The 17,024-nt window shown below is 49.9% G+C and overlaps 4 non-coding genes and 2 pseudogenes across 4 annotated transcripts; all 6 read right to left on the bottom strand.

The window, feature by feature from the left end:
• Positions 1 to 1,748: 1,748 nt before the first annotated feature.
• On the bottom strand, positions 1,749 to 1,939 carry LOC130340305 (U2 spliceosomal RNA). The gene has a single exon (XR_008880454.1). It is a non-coding gene; the product is annotated as a U2 spliceosomal RNA (small nuclear RNA).
• A 2,087-nt stretch (positions 1,940 to 4,026) lies between these two features.
• Positions 4,027 to 4,217, bottom strand: LOC130340304 (U2 spliceosomal RNA). Its single transcript, XR_008880453.1, has one exon. It is a non-coding gene; the product is annotated as a U2 spliceosomal RNA (small nuclear RNA).
• A 2,087-nt stretch (positions 4,218 to 6,304) lies between these two features.
• LOC130340303 (U2 spliceosomal RNA) lies at positions 6,305 to 6,495 on the bottom strand. Its single transcript, XR_008880452.1, has one exon. It is a non-coding gene; the product is annotated as a U2 spliceosomal RNA (small nuclear RNA).
• A 2,070-nt stretch (positions 6,496 to 8,565) lies between these two features.
• On the bottom strand, positions 8,566 to 8,756 carry LOC130340302 (U2 spliceosomal RNA). The gene has a single exon (XR_008880451.1). It is a non-coding gene; the product is annotated as a U2 spliceosomal RNA (small nuclear RNA).
• Positions 8,757 to 10,843: 2,087 nt separating this feature from the next.
• Positions 10,844 to 11,016, bottom strand: LOC130340320 (U2 spliceosomal RNA; annotated as a pseudogene).
• Positions 11,017 to 16,834: 5,818 nt separating this feature from the next.
• On the bottom strand, positions 16,835 to 17,003 carry LOC130340327 (U2 spliceosomal RNA; annotated as a pseudogene).
• Positions 17,004 to 17,024: the final 21 nt, after the last annotated feature.

Raw genomic sequence — 17,024 nt, 5'->3', positions numbered from 1 at the left:
CTGTCCCCAAACGGTATCAAACCAACACCCACGGGAAGCTGTAAGCATAGAGGACATGCCTGCACCCCATTGGACTTACCTGTGTGGGTTAAACCCGGGTTATTTGACAACCTATGGCGGTGATGGTTCTGCTCAGGCAGAGCAGTGCTGATGCTCCTCATAAAGCTGTCGCTGCTGTGAAGGTTTAGGTGACATCACAAATCCCTATGGTTACATACACAACAAAGCTGGGTTGTTGTTGTTTACACTCTGCAAGGCCTGTGGAAGTGAGTGACATCATAGCACTGTAGTTCTGAGGGTTCTAGATGGATGCAACAATCTCCTGTTGCTTCTATGAAGGCCATAATAGACGACATCACCAAACAGCTCCATAGTCACATACACAGCAAAGGAGAGATGTTGTTTACACCTAGTGATGTCAGTGGTATTGAGTGACATCACAGCACAGTGCTAAGGCTCCTGGGCCTGGACACAGCAGCGGCTGCAATATCTCAACGGAGAATACGTTTATATATATGTGTGTGTGTGCGCGTATATATATATATATATATATATATATATATATATATATATATATATTTCTCCGCCGAAATCACTTTTAAACCCATTTCCACCTTTTTTTCCCTTCTCTTCCTCTTACTTTTTTTTCACGTTTTTTTACGTTTTTCTCCTTTTCGCCTCTTTTCTGGGCGTATTATTCTTCTTTTTCTTCTTTTTTTTCGTCTAATGCATACCCCATCAGTGCAGCAATGCTTATTCAATACCGCCAGCAGATGGAGACACTGGGGGATAATTTTCTAAGGATTTATACTGATTTTTCCTGTCTGAATTTGTCGCACAGAAAGTTGCAGGCCAAATATGTGTGACATTTCTGCGACTTTAGCTTCTAGAGCATTTTTACAACATTATACATAGGTGCTGAATACATAAAAAGCGACTGTTCAGCGACAGACAAGTCGCATCGGCTGAAAGTAGGCCAGAATGTCAGTCCATGTTGGAGCAGGTTTAGATACAGTCTAAAGCATAGATCTCAAAGTCTGTGCACAGAATTTAGCAAGGGCCTCGCACCTTCTGATGCATCAGGTAGGTGCACAATAGCATAGCCTAACCCTCTGTACTTTGGTCTATATTGATGCGGGACATAGACAGCCAGCTGATGACCAATCCATTAGTGCAATGGATGGCTGGAAGCATTTGTCTTTGCCTTTGCAATACCACAGAAGCAATGCATGGTCAATGTACAGCAATGACACACCTGTGTGAACAGCCAGGAGACCCCCCCCCCCCCATGTTATGTTACATAGTTACATAGTTAGTACGGTCGAAAAAAGACATATGTCCATCAAGTTCAACCAGGGAATTAAGGGGTAGGGGTGTGGCGCGATATTGGGGAAGGGATGAGATTTTATATTTCTTCATAAGCATTAATCTTATTTTGTCAATTAGGAACATTCAGCACCCACCCGCTATCAAGGCAGCTGCCTATCATGTCATGCCCTACCTGCACAGGTGTGCTGGCTACTCAAATGATCCAATTAAGGAGGCCATTTAGTCAGCAGCAGCAGAAGTCCTGTGCCTGGACGCTCCAACAGCGGCCAGACACAAGCAGAAGCAGAAGCAGCAGCAGCACCACCTTTTGTTTTTTGGCTGCAGCAGCAGCAGCAGCAAGGCCCACAGGGCTGGCTAGCTGGCTAGCCAGCAAGCAGGTAGCAATGAAAGTAGGAATCTTTCTTTTTAACCCTGTAAGGGGGTGGTGCACTGTACCCGAAGATACTGCCATATCGGGTCAATGCATAGGGCGACGGAAGCAAGCTTCGAAATCGGCCCCCGTTCTCAAAAATCCATTTAATATATGGTCCCCAGATAGGGGACGTATCAGATATTAAACTGATAAGAACAGATACTACACTTGATCTTAGCCAAAAGGCCGAGAAGCGATAACCGTGAAAGGGGCGGGCCCAACAAGGTCCCCTTCATGGGCACTATCACTGCTTGCTGTCAGGGAGGCTGCCAGACAATTTTCCATGCACACTCTGGGCTGGGGGGCAGTCAACCACCAGTACACACAGCAGAACCTAAACCCATACCATTATTGCTAAGCAGCAAGACAGGGGCCCATTGCACTCCCACGGGGCCTTTTTAAATGCAATCCATAACCCGGATTTGCCAGGAACCCTTCTTACTCCTCCTACTTGCATGTGACACTGGGCTTAGGATCTGCATAGGAAACACACACACAAGCACACACCTACCTTTGTTGCCTGCAGATGCCTCCTTGGCTGTCCCCAAACGGTATCAAACCAACACCCACGGGAAGCTGTAAGCATAGAGGACATGCCTGCACCCCATTGGACTTACCTGTGTGGGTTAAACCCGGGTTATTTGACAACCTATGGCGGTGATGGTTCTGCTCAGGCAGAGCAGTGCTGATGCTCCTCATAAAGCTGTCGCTGCTGTGAAGGTTCTAGGTGACATCACAAATCCCTATGGTTACATACACAACAAAGCTGGGTTGTTGTTGTTTACACTCTGCAAGGCCTGTGGAAGTGAGTGACATCATAGCACTGTAGTTCTGAGGGTTCTAGATGGATGCAACAATCTCCTGTTGCTTCTATGAAGGCCATAATAGACGACATCACCAAACAGCTCCATAGTCACATACACAGCAAAGGAGAGATGTTGTTTACACCTAGTGATGTCAGTGGTATTGAGTGACATCACAGCACAGTGCTAAGGCTCCTGGGCCTGGACACAGCAGCGGCTGCAATATCTCAACGGAGAATACGTTTATATATATGTGTGTGTGTGCGCGTATATATATATATATATATATATATATATATATATATATTTCTCCGCCGAAATCACTTTTAAACCCATTTCCACCTTTTTTTCCCTTCTCTTCCTCTTACTTTTTTTTCACGTTTTTTTACGTTTTTCTCCTTTTCGCCTCTTTTCTGGGCGTATTATTCTTCTTTTTCTTCTTTTTTTTCGTCTAATGCATACCCCATCAGTGCAGCAATGCTTATTCAATACCGCCAGCAGATGGAGACACTGGGGGATAATTTTCTAAGGATTTATACTGATTTTTCCTGTCTGAATTTGTCGCACAGAAAGTTGCAGGCCAAATATGTGTGACATTTCTGCGACTTTAGCTTCTAGAGCATTTTTACAACATTATACATAGGTGCTGAATACATAAAAAGCGACTGTTCAGCGACAGACAAGTCGCATCGGCTGAAAGTAGGCCAGAATGTCAGTCCATGTTGGAGCAGGTTTAGATACAGTCTAAAGCATAGATCTCAAAGTCTGTGCACAGAATTTAGCAAGGGCCTCGCACCTTCTGATGCATCAGGTAGGTGCACAATAGCATAGCCTAACCCTCTGTACTTTGGTCTATATTGATGCGGGACATAGACAGCCAGCTGATGACCAATCCATTAGTGCAATGGATGGCTGGAAGCATTTGTCTTTGCCTTTGCAATACCACAGAAGCAATGCATGGTCAATGTACAGCAATGACACACCTGTGTGAACAGCCAGGAGACCCCCCCCCCCCCATGTTATGTTACATAGTTACATAGTTAGTACGGTCGAAAAAAGACATATGTCCATCAAGTTCAACCAGGGAATTAAGGGGTAGGGGTGTGGCGCGATATTGGGGAAGGGATGAGATTTTATATTTCTTCATAAGCATTAATCTTATTTTGTCAATTAGGAACATTCAGCACCCACCCGCTATCAAGGCAGCTGCCTATCATGTCATGCCCTACCTGCACAGGTGTGCTGGCTACTCAAATGATCCAATTAAGGAGGCCATTTAGTCAGCAGCAGCAGAAGTCCTGTGCCTGGACGCTCCAACAGCGGCCAGACACAAGCAGAAGCAGAAGCAGAAGCAGCAGCAGCACCACCTTTTGTTTTTTGGCTGCAGCAGCAGCAGCAGCAAGGCCCACAGGGCTGGCTAGCTGGCTAGCCAGCAAGCAGGTAGCAATGAAAGTAGGAATCTTTCTTTTTAACCCTGTAAGGGGGTGGTGCACTGTACCCGAAGATACTGCCATATCGGGTCAATGCATAGGGCGACGGAAGCAAGCTTCGAAATCGGCCCCCGTTCTCAAAAATCCATTTAATATATGGTCCCCAGATAGGGGACGTATCAGATATTAAACTGATAAGAACAGATACTACACTTGATCTTAGCCAAAAGGCCGAGAAGCGATAACCGTGAAAGGGGCGGGCCCAACAAGGTCCCCTTCATGGGCACTATCACTGCTTGCTGTCAGGGAGGCTGCCAGACAATTTTCCATGCACACTCTGGGCTGGGGGGCAGTCAACCACCAGTACACACAGCAGAACCTAAACCCATACCATTATTGCTAAGCAGCAAGACAGGGGCCCATTGCACTCCCACGGGGCCTTTTTAAATGTAATCCATAACCCGGATTTGCCAGGAACCCTTCTTACTCCTCCTACTTGCATGTGACACTGGGCTTAGGATCTGCATAGGAAACACACACACAAGCACACACCTACCTTTGTTGCCTGCAGATGCCTCCTTGGCTGTCCCCAAACGGTATCAAACCAACACCCACGGGAAGCTGTAAGCATAGAGGACATGCCTGCACCCCATTGGACTTACCTGTGTGGGTTAAACCCGGGTTATTTGACAACCTATGGCGGTGATGGTTCTGCTCAGGCAGAGCAGTGCTGATGCTCCTCATAAAGCTGTCGCTGCTGTGAAGGTTCTAGGTGACATCACAAATCCCTATGGTTACATACACAACAAAGCTGGGTTGTTGTTGTTTACACTCTGCAAGGCCTGTGGAAGTGAGTGACATCATAGCACTGTAGTTCTGAGGGTTCTAGATGGATGCAACAATCTCCTGTTGCTTCTATGAAGGCCATAATAGACGACATCACCAAACAGCTCCATAGTCACATACACAGCAAAGGAGAGATGTTGTTTACACCTAGTGATGTCAGTGGTATTGAGTGACATCACAGCACAGTGCTAAGGCTCCTGGGCCTGGACACAGCAGCGGCTGCAATATCTCAACGGAGAATACGTTTATATATATGTGTGTGTGTGCGCGTATATATATATATATATATATATATATATATATATATATATATATTTCTCCGCCGAAATCACTTTTAAACCCATTTCCACCTTTTTTTCCCTTCTCTTCCTCTTACTTTTTTTTCACGTTTTTTTACGTTTTTCTCCTTTTCGCCTCTTTTCTGGGCGTATTATTCTTCTTTTTCTTCTTTTTTTTCGTCTAATGCATACCCCATCAGTGCAGCAATGCTTATTCAATACCGCCAGCAGATGGAGACACTGGGGGATAATTTTCTAAGGATTTATACTGATTTTTCCTGTCTGAATTTGTCACACAGAAAGTTGCAGGCCAAATATGTGTGACATTTCTGCGACTTTAGCTTCTAGAGCATTTTTACAACATTATACATAGGTGCTGAATACATAAAAAGCGACTGTTCAGCGACAGACAAGTCGCATCGGCTGAAAGTAGGCCAGAATGTCAGTCCATGTTGGAGCAGGTTTAGATACAGTCTAAAGCATAGATCTCAAAGTCTGTGCACAGAATTTAGCAAGGGCCTCGCACCTTCTGATGCATCAGGTAGGTGCACAATAGCATAGCCTAACCCTCTGTACTTTGGTCTATATTGATGCGGGACATAGACAGCCAGCTGATGACCAATCCATTAGTGCAATGGATGGCTGGAAGCATTTGTCTTTGCCTTTGCAATACCACAGAAGCAATGCATGGTCAATGTACAGCAATGACACACCTGTGTGAACAGCCAGGAGACCCCCCCCCCCCCATGTTATGTTACATAGTTACATAGTTAGTACGGTCGAAAAAAGACATATGTCCATCAAGTTCAACCAGGGAATTAAGGGGTAGGGGTGTGGCGCGATATTGGGGAAGGGATGAGATTTTATATTTCTTCATAAGCATTAATCTTATTTTGTCAATTAGGAACATTCAGCACCCACCCGCTATCAAGGCAGCTGCCTATCATGTCATGCCCTACCTGCACAGGTGTGCTGGCTACTCAAATGATCCAATTAAGGAGGCCATTTAGTCAGCAGCAGCAGAAGTCCTGTGCCTGGACGCTCCAACAGCGGCCAGACACAAGCAGAAGCAGAAGCAGCAGCAGCACCACCTTTTGTTTTTTGGCTGCAGCAGCAGCAGCAGCAAGGCCCACAGGGCTGGCTAGCTGGCTAGCCAGCAAGCAGGTAGCAATGAAAGTAGGAATCTTTCTTTTTAACCCTGTAAGGGGGTGGTGCACTGTACCCGAAGATACTGCCATATCGGGTCAATGCATAGGGCGACGGAAGCAAGCTTCGAAATCGGCCCCCGTTCTCAAAAATCCATTTAATATATGGTCCCCAGATAGGGGACGTATCAGATATTAAACTGATAAGAACAGATACTACACTTGATCTTAGCCAAAAGGCCGAGAAGCGATAACCGTGAAAGGGGCGGGCCCAACAAGGTCCCCTTCATGGGCACTATCACTGCTTGCTGTCAGGGAGGCTGCCAGACAATTTTCCATGCACACTCTGGGCTGGGGGGCAGTCAACCACCAGTACACACAGCAGAACCTAAACCCATACCATTATTGCTAAGCAGCAAGACAGGGGCCCATTGCACTCCCACGGGGCCTTTTTAAATGCAATCCATAACCCGGATTTGCCAGGAACCCTTCTTACTCCTCCTACTTGCATGTGACACTGGGCTTAGGATCTGCATAGGAAACACACACACAAGCACACACCTACCTTTGTTGCCTGCAGATGCCTCCTTGGCTGTCCCCAAACGGTATCAAACCAACACCCACGGGAAGCTGTAAGCATAGAGGACATGCCTGCACCCCATTGGACTTACCTGTGTGGGTTAAACCCGGGTTATTTGACAACCTATGGCGGTGATGGTTCTGCTCAGGCAGAGCAGTGCTGATGCTCCTCATAAAGCTGTCGCTGCTGTGAAGGTTCTAGGTGACATCACAAATCCCTATGGTTACATACACAACAAAGCTGGGTTGTTGTTGTTTACACTCTGCAAGGCCTGTGGAAGTGAGTGACATCATAGCACTGTAGTTCTGAGGGTTCTAGATGGATGCAACAATCTCCTGCTGTTGCTTCTATGAAGGCCATAATAGACGACATCACCAAACAGCTCCATAGTCACATACACAGCAAAGGAGAGATGTTGTTTACACCTAGTGATGTCAGTGGTATTGAGTGACATCACAGCACAGTGCTAAGGCTCCTGGGCCTGGACACAGCAGCGGCTGCAATATCTCAACGGAGAATACGTTTATATATATGTGTGTGTGTGCGCGTATATATATATATATATATATATATATTTCTCCGCCGAAATCACTTTTAAACCCATTTCCACCTTTTTTTCCCTTCTCTTCCTCTTACTTTTTTTTCACGTTTTTTTACGTTTTTCTCCTTTTCGCCTCTTTTCTGGGCGTATTATTCTTCTTTTTCTTCTTTTTTTTCGTCTAATGCATACCCCATCAGTGCAGCAATGCTTATTCAATACCGCCAGCAGATGGAGACACTGGGGGATAATTTTCTAAGGATTTATACTGATTTTTCCTGTCTGAATTTGTCGCACAGAAAGTTGCAGGCCAAATATGTGTGACATTTCTGCGACTTTAGCTTCTAGAGCATTTTTACAACATTATACATAGGTGCTGAATACATAAAAAGCGACTGTTCAGCGACAGACAAGTCGCATCGGCTGAAAGTAGGCCAGAATGTCAGTCCATGTTGGAGCAGGTTTAGATACAGTCTAAAGCATAGATCTCAAAGTCTGTGCACAGAATTTAGCAAGGGCCTCGCACCTTCTGATGCATCAGGTAGGTGCACAATAGCATAGCCTAACCCTCTGTACTTTGGTCTATATTGATGCGGGACATAGACAGCCAGCTGATGACCAATCCATTAGTGCAATGGATGGCTGGAAGCATTTGTCTTTGCCTTTGCAATACCACAGAAGCAATGCATGGTCAATGTACAGCAATGACACACCTGTGTGAACAGCCAGGAGACCCCCCCCCCCATGTTATGTTACATAGTTACATAGTTAGTACGGTCGAAAAAAGACATATGTCCATCAAGTTCAACCAGGGAATTAAGGGGTAGGGGTGTGGCGCGATATTGGGGAAGGGATGAGATTTTATATTTCTTCATAAGCATTAATCTTATTTTGTCAATTAGGAACATTCAGCACCCACCCGCTATCAAGGCAGCTGCCTATCATGTCATGCCCTACCTGCACAGGTGTGCTGGCTACTCAAATGATCCAATTAAGGAGGCCATTTAGTCAGCAGCAGCAGAAGTCCTGTGCCTGGACGCTCCAACAGCGGCCAGACACAAGCAGAAGCAGAAGCAGCAGCAGCACCACCTTTTGTTTTTTGGCTGCAGCAGCAGCAGCAGCAAGGCCCACAGGGCTGGCTAGCTGGCTAGCCAGCAAGCAGGTAGCAATGAAAGTAGGAATCTTTCTTTTTAACCCTGTAAGGGGGTGGTGCACTGTACCCGAAGATACTGCCATATCGGGTCAATGCATAGGGCGACGGAAGCAAGCTTCGAAATCGGCCCCCGTTCTCAAAAATCCATTTAATATATGGTCCCCAGATAGGGGACGTATCAGATATTAAACTGATAAGAACAGATACTACACTTGATCTTAGCCAAAAGGCCGAGAAGCGATAACCGTGAAAGGGGCGGGCCCAACAAGGTCCCCTTCATGGGCACTATCACTGCTTGCTGTCAGGGAGGCTGCCAGACAATTTTCCATGCACACTCTGGGCTGGGGGGCAGTCAACCACCAGTACACACAGCAGAACCTAAACCCATACCATTATTGCTAAGCAGCAAGACAGGGGCCCATTGCACTCCCACGGGGCCTTTTTAAATGCAATCCATAACCCGGATTTGCCAGGAACCCTTCTTACTCCTCCTACTTGCATGTGACACTGGGCTTAGGATCTGCATAGGAAACACACACACAAGCACACACCTACCTTTGTTGCCTGCAGATGCCTCCTTGGCTGTCCCCAAACGGTATCAAACCAACACCCACGGGAAGCTGTAAGCATAGAGGACATGCCTGCACCCCATTGGACTTACCTGTGTGGGTTAAACCCGGGTTATTTGACAACCTATGGCGGTGATGGTTCTGCTCAGGCAGAGCAGTGCTGATGCTCCTCATAAAGCTGTCGCTGCTGTGAAGGTTCTAGGTGACATCACAAATCCCTATGGTTACATACACAACAAAGCTGGGTTGTTGTTGTTTACACTCTGCAAGGCCTGTGGAAGTGAGTGACATCATAGCACTGTAGTTCTGAGGGTTCTAGATGGATGCAACAATCTCCTGTTGCTTCTATGAAGGCCATAATAGACGACATCACCAAACAGCTCCATAGTCACATACACAGCAAAGGAGAGATGTTGTTTACACCTAGTGATGTCAGTGGTATTGAGTGACATCACAGCACAGTGCTAAGGCTCCTGGGCCTGGACACAGCAGCGGCTGCAATATCTCAACGGAGAATACGTTTATATATATGTGTGTGTGTGCGCGTATATATATATATATATATATATATATATATATATATATATATATATTTCTCCGCCGAAATCACTTTTAAACCCATTTCCACCTTTTTTTCCCTTCTCTTCCTCTTACTTTTTTTTCACGTTTTTTTACGTTTTTCTCCTTTTCGCCTCTTTTCTGGGCGTATTATTCTTCTTTTTCTTCTTTTTTTTCGTCTAATGCATACCCCATCAGTGCAGCAATGCTTATTCAATACCGCCAGCAGATGGAGACACTGGGGGATAATTTTCTAAGGATTTATACTGATTTTTCCTGTCTGAATTTGTCGCACAGAAAGTTGCAGGCCAAATATGTGTGACATTTCTGCGACTTTAGCTTCTAGAGCATTTTTACAACATTATACATAGGTGCTGAATACATAAAAAGCGACTGTTCAGCGACAGACAAGTCGCATCGGCTGAAAGTAGGCCAGAATGTCAGTCCATGTTGGAGCAGGTTTAGATACAGTCTAAAGCATAGATCTCAAAGTCTGTGCACAGAATTTAGCAAGGGCCTCGCACCTTCTGATGCATCAGGTAGGTGCACAATAGCATAGCCTAACCCTCTGTACTTTGGTCTATATTGATGCGGGACATAGACAGCCAGCTGATGACCAATCCATTAGTGCAATGGATGGCTGGAAGCATTTGTCTTTGCCTTTGCAATACCACAGAAGCAATGCATGGTCAATGTACAGCAATGACACACCTGTGTGAACAGCCAGGAGACCCCCCCCCCCATGTTATGTTACATAGTTACATAGTTAGTACGGTCGAAAAAAGACATATGTCCATCAAGTTCAACCAGGGAATTAAGGGGTAGGGGTGTGGCGCGATATTGGGGAAGGGATGAGATTTTATATTTCTTCATAAGCATTAATCTTATTTTGTCAATTAGGAACATTCAGCACCCACCCGCTATCAAGGCAGCTGCCTATCATGTCATGCCCTACCTGCACAGGTGTGCTGGCTACTCAAATGATCCAATTAAGGAGGCCATTTAGTCAGCAGCAGCAGAAGTCCTGTGCCTGGACGCTCCAACAGCGGCCAGACACAAGCAGAAGCAGAAGCAGCAGCAGCACCACCTTTTGTTTTTTGGCTGCAGCAGCAGCAGCAGCAAGGCCCACAGGGCTGGCTAGCTGGCTAGCCAGCAAGCAGGTAGCAATGAAAGTAGGAATCTTTCTTTTTAACCCTGTAAGGGGGTGGTGCACTGTACCCGAAGATACTGCCATATCGGGTCAATGCATAGGGCGACGGAAGCAAGCTTCGAAATCGGCCCCCGTTCTCAAAAATCCATTTAATATATGGTCCCCAGATAGGGGACGTATCAGATATTAAACTGATAAGAACAGATTTTTGATTGAAAGAGCTTTATTTTCCGTTCAGTCATTACAAGTCGTACAATAAATTACAGTCACACAAAGCATGATAGTACAATACACAGCAAAGGTTCCCTAAGCTATACATCGCACACCATGCTACTCTAACATTCAGCTCAATCCTGCAATAGAAAAGCACAAGAGATCAAACAAAAACCAAATAATACAATCTGTGATCGGGGTAGGGGTGTGGGCGACTATGTGGGGGTAGGGAGGGGGCGGATCACAGGGCCAAACTGTTGGGCTGTATCTTCAGGGAGACATGGGAGAAGGAGAGGGGTCTTCACTCCTCTTCTTCCTCATCAACGGCCGAGCTGTCCAAGATGGAATAGTCTCTAAGCAGGTTCTTGATGAACCTGCGGCAGTCCCGGACGGACATGTTTTCCCTGTTGATCACGAGGCGGTTCCTGGAGAGCCACACTGCGTCCTTAAAACAGTTCATAAGGCGCCAGGCCTCCTGGATGGCCTCCACGTCGTGGGTCCCAGGGAACAGGCCGTAAAGCACCGAATGGTACGATAGGCAGCTCCTGGGCACTGAGTCTCTGAGTTCCTGTTCTAGGGCGTCCAACAGACCCTGTGCAAAGGGGCACTGCCAAAACACGTGGAAAGATGTTTCCTCCACGTAGGGGCAACGGGGGCAGTACCGGGTCTTGCACAGGTTGCGGGCATGCATGAATGACCTGAGAGAGAGACCTCCCATGACGGCCATCCACGACAAGTCCTTGTGTCCATTGGTAAGCCGCTTTGAGGCCACATTGTTCCAAACTGTCTCTGCAGTGGCTGCGGGGAGTCCCGGAACCAGCTCGGTCGAGTCCTTAGCTCGGATGAGCTTGTGGATTGTCTTTGGCTTCCATAGGTCTGGTTTCAGTCCTTCCAGCTGGTGCTCCCTCACAAACCGGACAACATCCCCATAGAACCAGGGAGTGTTCCAGTTGTAAGGGATGGAGCTGTCCCACTTGTCCCAGCCCAGCTGTCTCCAGAGGGGCATGAGAAGCAAGCGAGACATGGACCTGCCCGCTGAGCCAGTCTTTTCTACAAGAGTCCGCTGCACCGTGACACATGCAAAGGAGGCCCTCAGCAGAGCGGGGATGTCGGGTATTCCCTTCCCACCCTTGCGGGGTTCCTTGTACATCACGGTCCTCTTGACTCTGTCCATTTTGCCCCAGACGAAGCCAAATACTGTCCGGGTGATGGCCTTGCAAACGGTGGTATGGGGAGGCCAGGCCTGTGCGGTATATTGGAGCACAGGCAAAACTTCACTCCGCAGGACAAGTGCCTTGCCTTCCATCGTGAGCTTTCTGGAGCTCCACAGTCCGATCTTTGAGTTTATCCTTCCTAGTCGGTCTTGCCAAGACTTAAGGGCCGCTCCTTCCTTCCCGAACCAGACTCCAAGAATTTGAATGAAGTCCGGCTTAATAGTAAAGGGGAAGGGGGCGGAAGAAGCCAGGTGCCACTCCCCGAAGAGCATGGCCTCCGACTTCCCGCAGTTGACTTTTGCCCCCGAAGCTCTGCCGAAGTCCTCGCAGGTCTGGACGAGTGCAGTCACCGAACGCTGGTCAGCGCAGAAGACGGTCACGTCGTCCATGTAGAGCGAGCACTTGACCTCGTGGCGATCTGGTCCTGGTGCGGTGATCCCTCTGATCTCTCCACTCTGCCGGATAGTCTCAGCGAAGAGCTCTATAACACAAACAAAAAGGAGAGGTGAAAGAGGGCAGCCTTGTCTAACCCCTGAAAGAATGGAAAAGGGGTCAGTCTTCCAGCCGTTCACCAACACCGTGCTGTAAATGTCAAAATACATAACGTTAACAAAAGAGCAAAACATCTTCCCCAGACCCAGCCTGCGCAAAACCCTGTCCATGAATGCGTGGGAGACACGGTCGAACGCCTTCTCCTGATCTAAGCTGACCAGGGCGGCGCGGCCCCCGCGGTCCTGGATGTAATGGACCGTGTCTCTCACAAGGGCAAGGCTGTCGGCAATCCTGCGGCCAGGAATGCTGCAGGTCTGGTCCGGATGGACGATCTGCCCCATGACAGGTTTCAGCCTGTTGGCCAGCACCTTGGCGAGGATCTTGTAGTCCACGTTCAGGAGAGAGATGGGACGCCAGTTTTTCAGGTCACATCTCTCCCCCTTCCGCTTATACAAGATCGTGATCATCCCTTCCCTCAACGACGGAGGCATTCTGCCCCCCACCACCATCTCCTCGTACACCTCCAACAGGTCCGGACAGGTCAGGTCACCCAGCGCTACGTAGAGCTCGGCCGGGAGACCGTCACTGCCCGGGGTCCTGCCGGGCTTAAAGGATTTAGCGGCAGAGAGCAGCTCCCCCACCGTCAAGGGATCGTCCATAGCCGCCGCACCTGCGGGATCAACAACGTTAGTGACACCTGACAGGAACCTCTCGGCGGCTTCGGGGTCGGATGACTTGGGGGCGTAGAGGTTGCTGTAGAAGTCGTGGACGACCCCCATCACTTCCTCCTTGCCGCTCCTCATGTGTCCGGTCTCATCTCGTAGCTCAGTCAGGGGCGTGTGGCCGGCATGGAGCTTCCTGAAAAAGAAAGAGTTACATTTCTCACCCTTCTCCAGGTTCTCCACCTTGGAACGAAAGACGATTCGCTTGGATTCCTCCTCAAAGTGCCTTTTCAAGCTCTTTTTGGTCTCCTCCAGCTCCTCCCTGACGTCCCAGCCACACTGGAGCAGGTCCTGCAGGGACCGCAGCTCGCGCTGCAGTTTCCTCAAGTCCCACTTCTTCGCACACGCCTGTTGTCTGCCTTTTGCCTGAAAGAAACAACGGAATTCGACTTTAACATATTCCCACCAGTCGCTGATGCACTTGAACAGACATTTGTCATTTCGCCATACAAGGTACGCATCCCTAAGTTCCTCCATGACCTCCCTCTGCTCCAACAGGGCACAATTCAACTTCCAGGAGCCTGGGCCAGGTGGGAATCCATGGCCCAGAGTCCCCCGGAATCGAATGGCCCTGTGGTCAGAGAAGAAGCAGGGGACCATAGAGTACGACACCTTTCTGACTGCTCTCGAAGTGAAGATGAAGTCTATCCGAGAACGGAGCGAGCCATCGGGGCGGCTCCAGGTATAGTTTACGGAGCCGTTCCCGATGGACCCGACAACGTCCTGCAAGGATGCCTCCGTCACCATCTCAATCAGCAGTTTAGACGTCACGTCCAGGTTGGCGGATGTGCCAGAACTGCGCCCGTCCACCTCAATGGGGCAGTTGAAGTCACCACCCAACACTACTGCCCTAGTGGTGGCGAGTTCAGCCCGCAGGGCCTGGAGAACCTCCAGTCGGACATCCCTCTCAGGGGAGGCGTACACGTTGATGAGCCGCACGGGCTCACCCGCCCAGGAACCGTCTGCGACAAGAAGTCTGCCACAGACGAGCTCCCGGACGGAATCAAGTGCAAAGTTACCTCCCCTGATCAGGATGGCCACCCCCGCAGACCTATTGTCGCCCCCACCAGACCAGTAGGAAGGGCCGTGAGGCCACTGCCTGGCCAGATGGTTGTAAGACCTAGAAGCAGACAAAGCACATTCCTGCAACATGTAAACATCACACCTCTGGGAATCTAAGAACGTAAGAACAGTCTGGAATCTAAACCAAGCTCTAATACTCCTCACATTAATGCAGAAGATGTTGAGATCAGCCATGGGAATAAAAAAGAGAGGTTAGTTCTGATACTAGTTACCAGTCTGGTCGGACGGGTCCTCTTCTCTGGCGCCTGTCGGCTCGTGTGGCTTCTCGTAGCGCCCTTCCAAGAACTCGTCGTAGACCGTGTTGGACGGAGTGTCCAGGATTTTCTTAACCTCTGGGTCCTGCAGCAGCTCCTCCATAGATTGAGCTTGGACTGGCTCTGCTTGGACCTGCTCCACTTGGGCCTGCTCCATCACCTCCTCTCCTTCTGAAGCCTCAGGGCTCTCGCAGACCTGCTCCATCTCCTCCTCCTCATCTGAAGCTTGAGGGGTTTCGCAGGTCTCGATTATCTTTCTTTTGTGGGACTCTTCTGATACGTTGTCCCTTCCTTTCCTCTTCCTCTGTATGGTACCTGGGGGAGGAAGCACAGGAAAGTCCTCCGAAGGGCGGGCACCAGCAGCTGGAGGGGGGTTAGGTGCTGCTGGGCCAGGAGAGAAAGGAGGCTGGGTGGGGCGGGGGGCAGGAGAGAGTGCCCGGGCAGGGGAGGACGGGGCAGGGGTGGGCCGGGCAGGGGAGGACGGGGCAGGGGTGGGCCGGGCAGGGGAGGACGGGGCAGGGGTGGGCCGGGGTGGGGTACGGGGGGCAGGGGTGGGCCGGGGTGGGGTACGGGGGGCAGGGGTGGGGCGGGATGGGGCAGGAGGGGTGGGGGTGGGACGGGATGGGGCAGGAGGGGCAGGGGTGGGACGGGATGGGGCAGGAGGGGCAGGGGTGGGACGGGATGGGGCAGGGGTGGGACGGGATGGGGCAGGGGTGGGGCGGGATGGGGCAGGAGATGGGGCGGGAGGGGCAGGGGATGGGGCGGGAGGTGCAGGGGAGGGGCGGGACGGGGCAGGGGTGGTGGCTTTCGCCTTCTTACCCTCCTTGGTCGGCTTGGCCATCCGTGGTGTTGGCTCCGGAGCTGGGGCTGGCTTCGGTGCTCTCGCTGCCACAGATGCCCATGTTCTCTCCCTCTGGGGGCAGTCCTTGTAGCTGTGGGCTGCCAGTCCGCAGAGGTTGCAGGTCTTGCTCTTGGGGCAGTCCTTGGTCGTGTGACCTGTCACACGGCAATACCTGCAGGCATCCTCCGTACAGTCCTTGCCCTCGTGGCCCATCTTGCCACATCTCCTGCAGGTCTGCGGCATGTCCGGGTAGAAGATAAGTCCTGTGGAGTTGCCCAAGGAAAATGTCGTTGGCAGGTGCTGTAGTCCGTCTGGAGAAGCAGGGTTCTTGTTGAGTCTGACGACCACAGACCACTTGCAGGTCCAGTATCCGAGTGAGTTCAGGATGCGGGTGGGCTCCCTCACCACGGTGCAGAAGCGCTTCAGGAAGGTCGAGATGTCCGTGCCTGGGGTGTGTGGGTTCCGCATTGAGACCGTCACCCGCCTCTCCTCTCTTTGAATAAGGCAGTTGCCCACAAAGCGAGAGAAAGGGGATTCGGGACTCGCCGCTTTCACCACCTCCCAGTATCTTCTACAGGTCCCAATGGTGGCAAAGGTGATGTAGAAGATTCCCGAAAAGAAGGTTGCTATTCCCAGGGTGTCAGCCGTGGGGAAGCCTTGATCCGCCAGCATCTTCTTGCAGAACACGTCGTGGGACATGTCCGGCACCCTTCCGTCCACGGGCTTGAGCTTCAAGGCAACAGTCTGCCTCATCCAGGGCTCCAGGGTTGGAGCTTCCAGGTTAGGAATTCTGCCGCCCTTCTGCCTTGCCGTGGTGGAGGTTGAAGCTTGCTGTGGTTGGGGCTGGACCTCCAGGCCTTGCCCTGCAGCCTCCTGGGTGGACTTGCTGGTTGAGGCCATGGCTTCTTCCAGCAGGCTCTTTTCCGCTTCCTTGCTTGCTTGTGGAGAGAGGCTTCGCAAAGTCTTCTTTCCCGGGTGGGAGGAGCTATGCAGATCCGGTCCCGGTGGGAGGAGCTATGCAAATCCTTCTCCAGAGGCAGCGAGTTTCTTCGAAAAGATTCTGCGCCGCCTTCCTCTTCGCCGCTGTTCCGGAATTCACCGCCGATTCCCTTCTTCCAGGTTCTTCGTCGGCTTCTTCCGGAGCTGCAGTCTTCAAGATCTTCTCCTTCTTCAGATGTTCCGAGGCAGGCAGGAGACGATCTTCAGGTGGTATGCTCTAGAGAAATGCGGTTCTATTAAGAACGAAAAGTACTGCAATCGTACTACGCAAAATCTCTACCACAATGCTTGGAGTTCTTCAGACCGTAGCGATCATGGTATCTCCCCTGCCAGGTAAGTATACTGATAAGAACAGATACTACACTTGATCTTAGCCAAAAGGCCGAGAAGCGATAACCGTGAAAGGGGCGGGCCC

Source organism: Hyla sarda, unplaced genomic scaffold (assembly GCF_029499605.1).
Source record: "Hyla sarda isolate aHylSar1 unplaced genomic scaffold, aHylSar1.hap1 scaffold_588, whole genome shotgun sequence".
NCBI lineage: Eukaryota > Metazoa > Chordata > Amphibia > Anura > Hylidae > Hyla > Hyla sarda.
The sequence above is the reverse complement of the archived record's forward strand: the minus strand, read 5'-3'. Positions and strand labels throughout refer to the sequence as shown.